Source organism: Pleurodeles waltl, chromosome 6 (genome assembly GCF_031143425.1).
Source record: "Pleurodeles waltl isolate 20211129_DDA chromosome 6, aPleWal1.hap1.20221129, whole genome shotgun sequence".
NCBI classification, from domain to species: Eukaryota; Metazoa; Chordata; class Amphibia; order Caudata; family Salamandridae; genus Pleurodeles; species Pleurodeles waltl.
Window position 1 is genome coordinate 1,349,546,285 of NC_090445.1, and position 13,547 is coordinate 1,349,559,831.

At 45.1% G+C, this 13,547-nt stretch overlaps 1 protein-coding gene across 2 annotated transcripts in view; it reads left to right on the plus strand.

Annotated features, from left to right (window-relative positions):
- NRG3 (neuregulin 3) overlaps positions 1-13,547 on the plus strand; it is a 1,859,719-nt gene that overhangs the window by 1,495,951 nt on the left and 350,221 nt on the right. The gene's annotated exons all lie outside the window — the stretch shown is intronic.

The following is a 13,547-nucleotide window of genomic DNA, read 5'->3' on the forward strand; positions in this document are numbered from 1 at the left end:
CAGGCCCAGTACATAATCTAGCACATTCTCCTTGGATTCTTTGAGAGGCTTTTCCCAAGACTCTCTCACCAAGCACAATGGGCCTCTTACAGGGTGCCCAAACAGTAACTCAAAGGGGCTGAATCCAACCCCCTTCTGTGGCACCTCTCTGTAGGCAAACAGCAAGCATGGGAGGAGGACATCCCATCTCCTCCTGAGTTTGTCAGACAAACCCATGATCATGCCCTTCAGGGTCTTATTAAATCTTTCCACGAGACCATTGGTCTGTGGGTGGTAGGGAGTGGTGAACTTATAAGTAACACCACACTCATCCCACATGGCTTTCAGATAGGCTGACATAAAGTTTGTGCCCCTATCTGAGACCACCTCCTTTGGGAATCCCACTCTGGTGAACACACCAAGTAGGGCCCTAGCCACTGTGGGAGCAGTGACTGTCCAGAGGGGTATTGCCTCAGGGTACCTGGTGGAATGGTCCACTACCACCACAATGTACCTGTTACCTGAAGCAGTTGGTGGGTCTAGGGGACCAACAATGTCAATCCCCACCCGCTCAAAGGGAGTCCCAACCACTGGCAGTGGTATCAGGGGAGCCTTTGGTTTGCCTCCTGTCTTGCCACTGGCTTGACAGGTGACACAGGAGCTGCAAAACTCCCTGACTTTTTCTGACATTTGGGGCCAATAAAAATGGTTGACCAGCCTGTTCCAGGTCTTGGTGTGTCCCAAATGACCAGCTAAGGTGATATCATGGCTTAAGGTAAGGAGGAATTTTCTATACTTCTGGGGGACCACTACTCTCCTAGTAGCCCCTGGTTTGAGGGCCCTTGCCTCAGTGTAGAGAACTCCATCCTCCCAGTAAACCTTGTGGGACCCACTGGTATCCCCTTGCTCTTGCCTGGCAGCAGTCTGCCTCAGGCTCTCAAGAGTGGGACACTCTCTTTGTCCCTGGCACAAATCTTCTCTGGTGGGCCCACCTGCCCCTTGCAGTTCTGCCAAATCAGGCATAGTTTGCAGGGAAAGTGTCCCTCCCTCAGAGTTCAGATCCTCCCCCTCAAGGTTGGATTCTTCCTGACCCTCTGTACTTGTTGGGGCTGGCAATCCAGACCCAGTGCCCTTTCTCTTTTTCTTGGAGGCATGGCCCATTGTTCCAGGGTCCAAGTGTCCAGCATTTCCCTGTTGTGCTGCCTGTGACCTGGTCACAGCACACACCCATTCAGGGAGGTCCAGCATCTGTGCATGGGCCCTTCTCTCCACTTCTGACCATTCAGATGCTTCAAGATCATTTCCCAGCAGACACTCTACTGGGAGGGCAGGAGCTACAGCTACCTTTTTAGGGCCAGTCACACCTCCCCATTCCAGACTCACCATAGCCATGGGATGGAGTTTGGTTCTGCTATCTGCATATGTCACCTGGTGGAAGACACCAGGTAAGACCTGCTCTGGAGAAACCAGCTTTTCTGTGACCATTGTCACACTGGCTCCTGTATCTCTCAGAGCTTCCACTTCAGTCCCATTGACTTTAGGCCTCTGCCTATACCTCTCCATGATGGGAGGTAAGGTGGCCATAGTTGCAATGTCCACCCCACCCACGGATACTAAGGTGACTTCAGTGTACCCTGATTCCACCCCTGGGCCAACTTCCACCCCCAACCCTACACTAGCAATCCCCTGGGATTGCCCACCAGTGGGGGGCTTCTTGGAGCAGATAGCATCTCCTCTTTTATGTCCAGGTTGATGACAATCAAAACACTTGCCGGCCTTAGCAAGCTCCTGAAACCTTCCTGCTTTAGCAGGATCAAAATTATTTCCCTGATACCCTTTCCCTTTAAAAGTGAATTGGTTCGGGGCTCCCCCTCCCTGAGAAGTTTTTGAGGACTCTTGTGAGGACTCTTTGGGTTTTTAACCATCTTTCCCCTGGTTCTTCCCCTGAGAAGAACCATGTCCTCCCTTTTTCTGATCACCCCCTGGGGGTTTCTGGTTAACCCTAGTTCTTAACCAGTCATCTGCTGCCTCCCCCAGCTCTCTGGGGTTGGTCAACCTAGAGTCTACTAGATACTGGCGGAGCCTCTCTTGGACACAATTAGTTAGAAGGTGCTCCCTCATAATCAAATTGTACAGCCCCTCAAAGGTACTTACCCTGTTGCCCTGTATCCAGCCCTCCAGTGCCTTTACTGAAATGTCCACAAAGTCCACCCAGGACTGGGTGCTTGTCTTTTGGGTGTCCCTAAACTTGAGCCTATACTGCTCTGGGGTCAGACCAAACTTTTTAGTCAAGCAACTCTTCATACTGGGGTATGAGTCTGCATCCTCCCCACTCATGGTTAGGAGCCTATCCCTCCCAGAGTTGGGAACTAACTCCCAAAGAAGTGAACCCCAGTACTGAGGCTTGACTTTCCTCATCTGGAGGGCCCTCTCAAAGGCCCCCAGCCACTTATCTATGTCATCCCCCTCTACATAGGCAGGAACCACCCCTTTGGGTAATCTGGGGGCAAAACCCCCACCCAGGGACACCTCACCCTCTTTATCGCTGCCACCATCTCTTTTCTCTTTGCTTGCCCACTTTTTATTTTCTAGGGCCAGCTTCTCTGCTTCCAAAGCTATGTATGCTAGCTGGGCCTCCAGCTCTCTTTCTCTGATGGATGGGTTCTCTCCTCCTGAAGGGACCCCCTTCCTACCACTAGCTTTGGGTCTGCCCCTAGTGACTGTATCTACTGAGGACCGTTCTTCCTCTTCCTCACTTAGGCTCAGATGCCTTCCCTCCCCTGAGTGGTTAGAGTTAGCATCTTCCCCTTTTTCTTCCTCCTCTGGAGATTCCTCTGTCTCTACCTCTTGGGCCTCAGCCCATGCTGTCAGGGATTTAATCATGATTTGCTTCCTGAGTTCTGTGGTTGCAGGCAACCCTCTTTCAATACACAACCCCCTAAGCTGGACTACTGTCAGTGTGGGTAGGCTAGCCAGATCAAGCTCCATGGTTCCCTAGTTTTGTGTCAACAAAAACTTTTTGCAAAAATTGGAAACAAGAATTTAGAAAAATTACAAAAATTCAATAATTGAAATTAATCCAAATTAATAATTAATAAAAAAAAATAAAAAATAAAAAATTAAAAATTAAAAAAATATATTTTTTGCACTAAGACAATTTAAAGGATTTTTAATTTGTTTTACTTAAAACTGTAACGTGATACTGAACACAAGTACAGTATCCCACCGCTGCCACCAAAAATGTTGGAAAATGGGTTATTGGTAAGGGTAGGTAGGTACCTACACCTAGCAACAAGCCACTAACCTCCACCTAGGTACAGTTAGGTATCAGTAAATTAATCCCAGCTCAACCCTTGGTAGCTTGGCAACGAGCGTCAAGGCTTAACTTAGGAGACAGTGTGTAAAGCATTCAAATATCACAAAACAGTAATTAAATAAAACACAGGAAACAGTTTAAAAATCCAAAACCAATTTATAAAAATAGTTTATATTTTTATCTTTAAAATGACACAAAAACGATTAAAATCGGTTCAGGGGAACCGGAGATATTAATTTTTAAAGAATTATTATTTTTCTAGCGCTTAGAAACAAAAAGCGCCAATCGGGTCATCTGGTTGCACCAGGACCGGGGCAAAGTCAAAGTTTCAGGCCGACCGCGATGGAGCCCTGCTCGGCTAAAAGTCGCAGGAGGCCTCGGTTAAAAAGTTACCTTCTGACTTAGTCTTTATTTTGAAGTTTTTCTTCACCGGGACGAACCTGCCAGTTGAATCCGACCTCCTGGAGCCCTTGTCCGGATACGCAATGTGGGTTTCCTCGGTGGTGATTTTTACCTTCGGACTTAGTCGTTTTTTCGAGATGAAAATCCTTCGACCGGGGTAAACCTGGATCTTGATCCGACGTCCGTGGAGCCCTTCTCGGATACGATGGCTGGGAGGTCCCGGTCAACTTTTTACCTTCGGACTTAGTCTCTTTTTCGGATGTTTTTCTTTACCGGGACGAACCACGAAGTCAGGCCGGGTCGCGGTTGAGGCAAGCCGGCTAGAATTTCCACGGCGGGTCGGTCCCTCTCTGGAGCTTTTTTACAAAATTTGTCAAATCTTCTCCAAACTTCTGGGGCTTCACCCATATGTTCTTTTAAGGTTCTTTTGGGGTCCACAGCTCACCCCAAGGGTCCAGAAGTTCTGTGATGGTCCTTGGGCGGTGCAGACTTCAACTCCCAGAATGCACCTGGCGCAAACTCCTTTTTGGCCACTGGACAGTGGTCAGCTGGTCACTTTTCAGGAGTTGGTGCAGGGGGACTCTGGATAGCAATTTTTCACCTGTAGCAAACAGGGAGTCCCTCCTTGAACCAGTTGAAGCCAGGCAAAGTCCTTCTTGTGGTGAAGCCCAAGTGTGCAGCTGGTGCAGTCCTTCTGAGTGCAGGTTCCAGGTGCAGGCCAGGGGTCCAGCAGGGCAGTCCTTCTTCTCCTTTAGTTCCTTCTTCTTGAAATTTGGTGGGGATCTGAGGTGGGTGCAGGTCTGCCAGTTTTATCCTTGCTCCTGGTTGAAAAGCAGGGGGGCCCTGGTTCTCCAATCAGGGACAGGGTCGTCCCCCTGTGATGACCACTTCCTGGGAAGTGTGGCAAAAATCCATCCCAGAAGGCAACAGTCTCCAAAAATCCAACATGGCTGAATCTGATTTTTGGAGGTTACATCTGGCTGAGCCCACCCACTGGTGTGGCTAAAAATCATAAACACACCCCTCTCCTGCCCTTTCCTAATCTAATCAAGGGGGCACCTAATTGTCTGGGGTTGCAGGATGTGGGGGTGTTGCTGGGTGCTGCAAATGTCCTTCTCTGCCTTTGAAGACCAGTTTGGCAGCCCTCCCCCTTCCTGCCTCACCATCTGCTGAGGGGAGATTCTCTCCCCCAAGCACATTCCTTTGTGTGAAGCCAGGCCACTTCACACCTCATCAAGGCAGCCTGGCAGAAGCTGGTGCAGGCTGGCCAATCAGAGCACAGCAGCAAAAACAATGCAGAGCTGAAATTGGCAACTTTTTAGGTAAAGTCTAAACTTTTTACCTGAACAAGTTATATTAAATCCAACAACTGGAAGTTGTGGAATTTATTACAACAATTAATTTGATACCAAATTCTTGGTATGTAACATTTAAGGAGACTTTAACATTTAAAATAAAGTCTGCCCATTCTAGCCTATGAAGGCCATTTACTTCAATGAGGGAAAAACGAATTTGGCTGTTTTTACCTCACCAGGGCTTATCAATCTATTTTTATAAAGTCCCTGCTTATAGTTACATGGCACCCAGCCCTAGGGGCACATAGGGCACACCTTAGGGGTGACTTATATGTAAAAATAAGGTAGTTTAAGACTTTGGAAGTACCTTTAATTCCAAAGTCGAATTTGCATATAACTTTAATTTAAAAGCAGCCAGCAAGGCAGGCTTGCTTTTAAAATGACACTGGGCACCTCAGCAGTGCACCTAGGTGTGCACTACCTATGCTGTGGTCCCTAAACCTACATGCCCTACCATATACTAGGGACTTATAGGTAGGTTAACTTAGCCAATTATAATTAGCCTAATTTGCATATCCATTTTACACAGAGCACAGGCCCTGGGACTGGTTAGCAGTACCCAGGGCACAGCCACGAGTCAGTAACCACCAGTACCTATCCAAAAGAGTGGGGGTGATCAGGCAAAAAAGGAGGACTTTCCTACACTAGGTGATAGAGATGTCTCCCTTCACATGTGCAGAAGAAAGTCTATATCTATGGCACATTTAATCAGTGGGTGTAAATGTAGTCCTTTCTCAGGTGTCCAGTAAATAACATGTTACGTTCTATCATCTGCTATTTATCAGCATATCCCGCTCCTTACTCCTCCATGAGTCACTCCCATTTACAACTATAGACCTGAAATTTTTACTCATTAAACTTGAAGTGCTTTATTCATTGGGCAGAAGCGCCTTGTTTGTTGTTCATGAAGTGCTTTGATTATTATACATGGAGCGCTTTGCTCTTTTTGCCAGAAAGCGCTTCTACTTGTCTTGTCTTAAGCGCTACGCTCGTTATGCTAAGGGGCACTTTACTCATGCGGCCTGAATCTCTTTGATTGTTGTGCCAAGGGCGTTTTACGTATGTGGACTGAAGTGCTTTGATTGCCGTACCAAGTGTGCTTTACTCATGTGGACTGAAGTGCTTTGATTGCTGTGCCAAGGGCGCCTTACTCAAGTGGACTGAAGCGATTTGATTGCCGTGCCAAAGGCGCTTTACTCATGTGAACTGAAGCGCTTTGATTGCCGTGCCAAGGGCGCTTTACTATGTGGACTGGAGCGCTTTGATTGCCGTGCCAAGGGCGCTTTACTCATGTGAACTGAAGCTCTTTGCTCGTTGTGCTAAGGGGCGCATTATTTCTGTGCTCCGAAGTGCTTCGATCAACGCGTCAAGGCTGCTTTACTCTTAAAACTGAAAACGCTTTGCTCGTTGTGCTAAGGGGGCGCTTTACCTTTGGAAATAACAACTCCCTTCAAGATTGGACTCATCAAGACCTTACCGTTACGAGTACGACCTACTCATATCTGAATTCACCATGGAAACAAAGATACTCCGATTTGCTGTCAATCTGCCGTGCAGGAAATCTGCTCTTCTTCAGAGGAACCCCCACGAGGTCTGACTGCATCGAAGTCTTCAAAATAGTGAGCAATGTGCTTGTGTGTGGCTGGGCTTTATAGGCCTGCCACACCCCAAGATGGCTGCTGCCTCTAAAAACATGGGAACTGTAGTCCCTTCATAGAATAGCACCGATAAGTGCATCTTGTCCACCAAAGTCCTGACCCTGCATCTACATGAGCTTTACCACAGGGCGGACGAGGCTGATGACCAGTGGTGCACATGAAGTGCTGCAAATCCACGCAGCTGAGTTTTGGGCGGGACCTGGACCGCGCACAGCCTTATTCCTGACATTACACCCCTCTCCCAAGGCAGTCCAGGGCCCGGCTTATCAGGATGGAGAAGGTGAAATCGTCGCACCAAACGTGGTGCATGGACATGTCTTGCAGGTTCCCAAGAGTCATTTTCTGGTACGTATCCTTTCCAGGACACCATGTACCAAACGGAAGACCCACGATATCCGGAGTCTAAGATAGATCGCACCTCATACTCCCAATGACCTTGGACTAATAGAGGAGCAGGTTGTGTGACACTTGAGGGCGAAACAGGTTTAAGAAGTGAAGTGTGAAACACTGGATGAATTTTCAAAGACAATGGTAATTTTAGTTTATATGTTACTGGATTTATTTGTCACAGAACTTCAAAGGGCCCTATGAATTTTAGATGAAACATATTTTTATTTTTGAATACAAAGTTTTTCGTGGATAACCAAACTCTATCTTTGTCTGTATACTGAGGACCAGGCTGGCGTTTTTTGTCATATTGCTTTTTATATTTTGTCTTTGCTTGATGAAGATTTGTTTGCAATTGTGAATGTACCTTTTTCATGTGTGTTAATATGTCCATGACTGCTGGAGTGGTTTGAGTAGAAGCAGGTTGCGTAACTGGCAAAATGTGTGGATGACACCCATATAAACCATAGAAAGGAGTTGAATTTATTGAAGACTGGTGAGAGTTATTATAATCCAGTTCTGCAAGCCACAAAAGATCCAGCCAGGTTTTAGGAGACTTTGTTGCATAACATTGTAAGTATTATTTTAGAGTTTGGTTTAGTCTCTCTGTTTGACCATCCGTTTGTGGATGATAACTAGTGGATAAAATTAAATCAATTCGTAAAGCCTTGCACCATTGCTGCCAAAAACGTGCAGAAAATTGTGTTCCTCTATCAGAGAGGATGTCTCTTGGAAGTCCATGAAGGTGAACTGTGTTTTCTAAGGTGATAGTTGCTAAGGTGTCGGAGGTTGGAAGCCCTTTACAGGCAATGAAGTGAGCATATTTGGTAAGGCTATCCACCACCACTAAAATAGTTGTACATTTCTTTATTTGAGGAAGACCAGTAATAAAATCCATAGATATATGTTCCCATGGATGATTGGGAAAGGGTAGAGGTATCAGTAGACCTTTGGGCTTGCTATGTTCGCTTTTGCATCTTGCACATACTTCACATGATTGTAGCATTTGCTTAAGGTTGTGAACAAATGTAGGCCACCATAAATACCTTTTCATGAGTTCTAGTGTTTTTTGAGGACCTGGATGACCTACCAGAGGATGACTATATAACCAATGAAAAGCTGTCTCTCTTAACTCCTCAGTAGGCAGGAATACTCCTGATTCATGTAGAGGTAAGCCTTGTTGAATGGTGCTTTTGGTGTCTTGTTGTAACCACTCTTGCCACTTGGTGATGTGAAAATGATTACAAATGAGATCAAAGAATTTCTCGGCTGCTACTGAACACAACACTTTTGAAGGAGTTATAATAGGCATGGGTTTTTGTTCAGTGTGTGTGTGATCGAAGAATCTTGCCTAGGCAATGTGTCGGCCTTGCGATTATCTACTCCTGGTCTAAAAGTCACTATGAAATCAAATTCTGCAAAAATAGAATCCATCTCAGTTGTCTGGGAGTTAGTAGTCTGGCCGATCTTACAAATTGTAAATTTCTATGGTCAGAGTATACAGTTATGGTGTGTTTCGCTCCCAATAGATAATGTCTCCAATCTTTGAAAGCATTGTGAATTGCTAGTAATTCTTTTTCTGCTATGGTGTAATTCTGTTCTGCTTCACTCAATTTTCTTGATGCATATGCTATGGGGTGCAATTGTCCAGTTTCTCGATGGCGTTGGGACAGGATGGCCCCAACAGCGACATCGGATGCATCGGCTTCCATAATGAATGGTTCCTTAACGTTGGGGTGAGCTAGAATGGGAGCTGATGTAAAGGCCTTCTTTAAATCTTGAAATGCTTCCTCTGTCTCTTGGGACCAGTTGGTGACAGCCTTTTTCCTTAGCAATTTGGTGATTGGTGCCACCTTTTGAGAGAAGTGATGGATGAAGCGTTGATAAAAATTCACAAAACCCAAAAAACATTGGATGTCATATACTGATTTTGGTGTGGGCCATTCGGATACAGCTTGAATTTTTCTTTCAGTCATTTGCATGCCGTCAGGTGTTAAAATGACTCCCAGAAATTCAACTTCTTTGGTATGGAATTCGCATTTATTTAATTTGCAAAACAAATTATGTTTTTGTAGAGTTTGTAATACCTTTTTTACATGTTCTTCATGTATTTCTTCAGAGTTTGTCTTTCTTCTCTTTGGTCAATGATGGGCTAACAGTTCCGATATCCATCGGTTCTATTATAGGATCTGAGGACAATTGAAGGTGTCTGGACCTTTCCATTCGCCAATTGGGTTTTTCCCATTTTTTCATTACTTTTTTTCTTTCAGAGAGTCTATGATCTAACCGCAGGGTTGGATTAATTAAATCAGTGCAAATTTCCGGTTGCGGTTCAACTTGAGCCAATACATGTTTCAGTTCGTCTTTTAGCCCTTGATAAAATACTGCTGACTTTTTTTCCTCTGGCCAAGAGGTTTCCACTACTAACTGGTTGAAGGGTGACAAATACATTATCAAGTCTTTGATTCCTTGGCGTAATTCTAGTAATTCTTTGTCTGCAGACATAGTTATTGCGCTTCTGTCAAACACCTTTACAAATTCTTCTACAAAACGATGCCAATTATATAAAAAGGGGACTGTCTAATTGGACTATTGGCACTGCCCAAGTAGCTGCATCACCATTCAGATATGATATAAGGAATGCAAATCCTAGATTGAGCATCCGGAAAGGCACTGGGACGACACGTAAAATGTCCACCTGTGTGAGAAAAACTTGAACCTTATTGGGGTCCCCAGAAAACCTCTTTGGTGCAGCTAGAGGAATCTGTGTCAGCACTTTCACAGCTATGTTAGTAGGTGTGGAAAGCGTAGGAAGAGTCTTAGATTCAGAACCATCCACCTTACTCTGTAACTGAGTTACTTTATTAACTAAATCAGCTGTAACATTTTTTGAGTTTGTCAAATCCCTTTGCATCTGAGTGACTACTTGCATGAGGGTGTCTAAGGTGGCCATTTTGAGCAGCTCAAGTACAGACCAAGAGGAAAATATAAAGTTGTGGGCTCACTATTCTGTCACAGTGTCCTTTCTTCTGGATCTGCACGCTGCTGAACAAAAGGCCCACATCAAGGCGTCACCAACTCAGAAAGCTATTATAGCACAGAGTCATGATGAAGCCAGGCGGGCGGAAGGGAATTAGGGTAGGGAACTGCAGGGAGAGAGATCTGAAAAGAAAAGGTTAGAACAAATATGCATATACTCATTCATAGCAGTATAACTCATCAATAGACTCTTGACTAAAGGCGTCTTGGTGATATCAGATTGAGACACCTTTTGAAGTGAGGGCGAAGCCCCTGCTTTGAATCATGGAACAAGAACAAACTACAACCTCTGAACCAAGAGATGGCAAGAGCTTTGGACTAAGGTAATACTCTGAATATCAATCTTGTAACAACTATGCATTCATAACATAAACTTTTGATCACAGTCTAGAAATTCTCAAAGACTTAAATTTGTATCTCAAATATTGTGCTTTCTAAAAAACAATGAAACTATAATTTGCTTATTGCCTAAAATGCTTTCACATTTACAACTATAGACCTGAAAGTTTTACTCATTGAACTTGAAGTGCTTTATTCGTTGGGCAGAAACGCCTTGTTTATTGTTCATGAATCGCTTTGATTATTATGCATGAAGCACTTTGTTCCTTAAGCCAGAAAGCGCTTCTACTTGTCTTGTCTGAAGCGCTACAATCATTATGCTAAGGGGCGCTATACTCATGCGGTCTGAATCACTTTGATTGTTGTGCCAAGGGTGTTTTACTCATGTGGACTGAAGCGCTTTGATTGCCGTACCAAGGGCGCTTCACTCATGTGGACTGAAGCACTTTGATTGCCGTGCCAAGGGCGCCTTACTCAAGTGGACTGAAGCGCTTTGATTGCCATGCCAAGGGGACTTTACACATGTGAACTGAGGTGCTTTGATTGCCGTGCCAAGGGTGCTTTACATGTGTGGCCTGAAGCGCTTTGCTCGTTGTGCTAAGGGGTGCTTTACTTCTGTGCTCCGAAGCGCTATGATCAACGCGCCAAGGCTGCTTTACTCTTAAAACTGAAAACGCTTTGCTCGTTGTGCTAAGGGGGCACTTTAACTTTGGAAGTAACAACTCCCTTCAAGATTGGACTCATCAAGACCTTACTGTTACGAGTACGACCTACTCGTATCTGAATTCACCATGGAAACAAGGATACTCCGATTTGCTGTCAATCTGCTATGCAGGAAATCTGCTCTTCTTCAGAGGAACCCTCACGAGGTCTGACTGCATCGAAGTCTTCAAAATGGTGAGCAATGTGCTTGGGTGTGGCAGGGCTTTATAGGCCTGCCACACCCCAAGATGGCTGCTGCCTCTAAAAACATGGGAATTGTAGTCCCTTTATAGAATAGCACTGATAAGTGCATCTTGTCCACCAATGTCCTGACCCTGCAGCTACATGAGCTTTACCACAGGGCAGACGAAGCTGAGGACCACTTTTAGAACAAGAGGAGATGACAAGTGGTGCGCATGAAGTGCTGCAAATCCGCGCAGCAGTTTCAGGCGGGACCTGGACCTGGACTGCGCACATCCTTATTCCAGACAGTTACATATATGTTTGCCAGTGTTCCTTTTATTGGCATGACGTACTAATATGTGCTTTTCCCTTGCCATATGTTTTATGATGCTGTTCGTATAGGCATTTATGATACTTTTATGACAAGTGTGGTTATTTCTTTACTGTGATTCCTGACTACTGCTTATGTTGCAGAATCCTAAGTAATTACGTGTTCTAATGTGACGCCTGCTTATTCGTACAGAGTATTAGTAACCTATGTAACGTTCAGACAACTGCTAAAGTAGCAGGGTATTACTGACGTAATGTTTGGTCTAATTATGTTTTGTGCAATACAGTTTTATTTTTATATAGCTCAGTGTTGTGTTTACTTTGTGGTGTACATATTGCACCATTTGTGTTGTGTGTGTTGTGCAAACGCTTTACACATTGCCTCTGGGTTAGGCCTGACTGGTCGTACCAAGCTACCAAAGGGGTGTTCAGGGGTTACCTTGGACCTGTAGCTCCCTGTACCCTGACTAGAGTGGGTGGGTTCTGCCTGGCTTAGATGCATACCCTCGCCAACCAGAAACCCTATTTCTAACGAGGTGCATAGCTCGAACCTGAGAAATGATCAACAGACTTGAAGCATTTTCCATAACACTTGGCTGTATATACTTATGAAGCCTTGAGAAGGCCCTAGGCCTGCAAACCAGGTCCCTTGACAACATTGATTTGGAGGGGACCACAGAGACTGAAGCTTCAGGTGGTGCATAGCCCGATTCTGAGAAGTAATCGACAAACGTGGAGCATTTGCCCTACTGTTTGACTGTATATACTTATGAAGCCTTGAGAAAGCCCTAGGACTGCAGACCAGTAAAAGGCAAAACATATGTTGGCTATGTTTGGAAATTCTGGAAAATAGGCTATGTTTGGAAATACAACAAAATTGCTTTGTGTGGATCAAAGCAAAGAAGTTACACCACAATAAACATTGAATCGTGGAATATAAAAACAACCTATTTGGACACACAAATATGTTTTTGAAGAATCTTGGGAGCAGATGATGACATGACTTTAACTACTGTATATCAGAGTGAATTATGATAAGTCTTTCACTTGGAGAACAAAGGATTACTGAAAGTTTTTGGAGGTGACAATCCCACATATTAGGCTTATGATGCTATGTCCTGCACCAAGATTGCACAGCGTCAATTCAGAGGAGGCTGTGGGCTGCAGTGCTACGTTCTGCATCAGGGATGGGTTGGGCAGCAGCCACCTTAATGCAGGTGCAAAGAAAAGCATCTTGCAGTTTCCATTCTCCTCCCAGGACCACAACTGGGCTGGTAGAGTGTCTTCATGCCCACTTCCAAGAGTCCAGTACTGTGGTGGAACCACTTGGCAGGGTGCGACTCACAGCAGGAGGAGTCCAGGTGCTGAATTCAATATGGTTGGAGCCTTTTCTGTTCCTGAGGCTGTGATCAGGAAGGCAGCAAACTATCCCTTGGACTCACTTTGGAGGTACTGTGAACAAGATGCAGGGCAAGTCCCTCTCATTCAGGCAGCACGGCAGGAGGGCAGCAGAGTGATACAGTGGCAGTCCTTTCTGCAGAACAGCACAAGAGTCCTGAGTCTTGCACAGGTTCAGAAGTGTTGAGTCTGAAGGTTTCTCATGTATACCAGATACCTACTTCAACCCTAGAGATGCTTGAAATTTCCTGCTTTCCTGCCCTGGCCCCAACTTGTCTCAGGACACAAAAGACTAGTGTCAAGCCCTTTGTGAGTGTGCTCAGGCAGAGGCGTTGTGATGCACAAGTGTGTTAGGGATCAACCATGGCTTCCACACTTTACCAAATTGTTTGAGCCTAGTCAAATATCTCTCTTGAGTTTAATTTAGTGGACCTACTGTTGCTCCATACTTAAGAAACT